This window comes from Callospermophilus lateralis, chromosome 2 (assembly GCF_048772815.1).
Source record: "Callospermophilus lateralis isolate mCalLat2 chromosome 2, mCalLat2.hap1, whole genome shotgun sequence".
Taxonomy (NCBI): domain Eukaryota; kingdom Metazoa; phylum Chordata; class Mammalia; order Rodentia; family Sciuridae; genus Callospermophilus; species Callospermophilus lateralis.
In genome coordinates this window covers 104,496,984-104,499,262 of record NC_135306.1, presented here as the reverse complement: position 1 = coordinate 104,499,262, position 2,279 = coordinate 104,496,984, and positions in this window count along the sequence as shown.

Below are 2,279 nucleotides of genomic sequence, written 5' to 3'. Positions count from 1 at the left end.
TGAGAAATGTCTGTTCAGGTCCTTGGTCCATTTGTTGATTGGGTTATTTGTTATCTTATTTAGATACTTATTTTTCACCATGCACAAAAAGTCAACTCAAAGTGGATCATAAATTTAGGAATTAGACCAGAAACTTTGCAACTGCTAGACTTTGCACTCCAACATATGACACAGATACCAACTTCCTTAATGAGATCTCTAAGGCTCAAGAAGTAAAAGCAAGAATCAGTAAGTGTGATGGTGTTAAATCAGAAAGCTTCTTCACAGCAAAGGAAACAATTAAGGACACAAAGAGAGAGACTAAAGAATGAGAGAAAATCTTTGTTAGCATCTCTTCTAACAAGGGATTAATTTCCAAAATATATAAAGAACTCAAAAAACTTAGCACCAAAACAAACAACAAAAACAAAAAATCAAACCAAACTAAAACAGAAACAAAAATAAAAAAACCCAAATAGCCCAATCAATAAATGGATAAAGGAATTAAATAGATACTTCTCAGTAGAAGAAATACATATAGCCAACAAATACATGAAGAAAATGTTCCCTAGCAATCAGAGAAATGCAAATCAAAACTACATTGATATTTTATGACACTCCAGTTAGAATGGCAGTCATCAAGAATACCAACAATGATAAATGCTGTCAAGGATCTGAGGAAAAAGGTACACTCTTACATTATTGGTGGTACTACAAATTAGTACAATCACATTGGCAAGCAGTTTGGACATTCCTGAAAAGACTAGAAATGGAACCACCATGTGCCTTGATATTTATCCAAAAGAATTAAGATCAGCATGCTACCACGATACAGGCACAAAAATTGTTTATAGTAGTGCAATTCACAGTAACCAAGTGATGCAACCATCCAGGTTTCCATCAACAAATGAATGGATAAGGAAAGTGTGGTATACATACACAATGGAGTTTTACTTAGCTGTAAGAAGAATGAAATTATAACATTTGCTGGTAAGTGGATGGAACTGGAGAACATCATGCTAAGTGAAATAAGCTAGAATCAGTCAAGGGTTGAATTTTTTCTTATATATGAAAGTTAGAGCAAAAAAATGGAATAAAAGCAAGAAGTCCCCATGAACACAGAAGGGAAATCAGTGGAGCAGAGGAAGGGAGGGACGGAAATAGGGAGGAACTGTGGATGAAATTGAGCAAATTATGCTATGAACATACATGAATGTACCACAGTGAATACCACACATATGTATATAACACATATCTATACTGAAATGGAACAAATTATATTCCATCCATGCATGATTATGTTAAAATGAATCCCACTATTATGTATAAATATAATGTACTGATGAAAACATTAAAAGAAGGAAAAGATGCTGGACACATATTAATAAAAAGGATGATCATTTGACACATTCTGTCACAACTGAATTAGGCCAATGTGACCATTATGCAGATAGAAGAGGGGAAAGAAATTATATTCATGCAATGTAAAAATCAAGTCACGATCTCTCTGCATTCATTTTGCTTCTGCTCATATCTATACCAGTTACATTCAATTCTAGCTTAGATTCCTGGGATCAAACTCTTCTTGTAATGTGATTTGATATAATATAAATTTGGGGCATATCCTGTTCTTGCATTATGAGAGTTCTGCGTATTTCCATAGAAAACACACATTTTAATGAAATTGCTATATTCTTCACTGCTATAGTCTGAAGAATGTCTGTCTTGTGGGATACATTTCAAATTCACACTTAGGAAGTTTGGATCTGCTAGTGATTTTGAGGGGTCTGAGAATAATAAATAATGGTTGAGAATTATATAATTTTAAGAATAATTGGGGGGTTTCCTGATTTTACTTTGTTTACAATTATAATTTTATTTGGGCTTTTGCCTATTACATAGCTCTACTTGTTTATCCAATTGGCAACTCAATCACACCATTATAAAAAATGAATGTATAATTTTTACCAATATTTCCAACTTTCTGTGTTCTATTTGTAATACCGATTTACCCAAATACCGAGGCTTGTATCTTAGGGATTTTTATTTCTGGAGGGGTCTCTTTCCATCCCCTTTGTGAAACATTCTATTGAATCTTCCTGGCAATGTCTTCTGCATATGTTTGTTTCTTGGAACCACTCATAGTAGCCCTGTTAATTCAGAGCATTAGAAAAACAAATGTTCATTGTTGTAATTGCCTCCTGTGGCTCACCCTATCTCCATTTCTCAAACTGCCGTCATTCCTTCCAGTGCAACCATATTAATCTTTGTAAGTCTTCACTGTGGTGATTTCTGTGCCA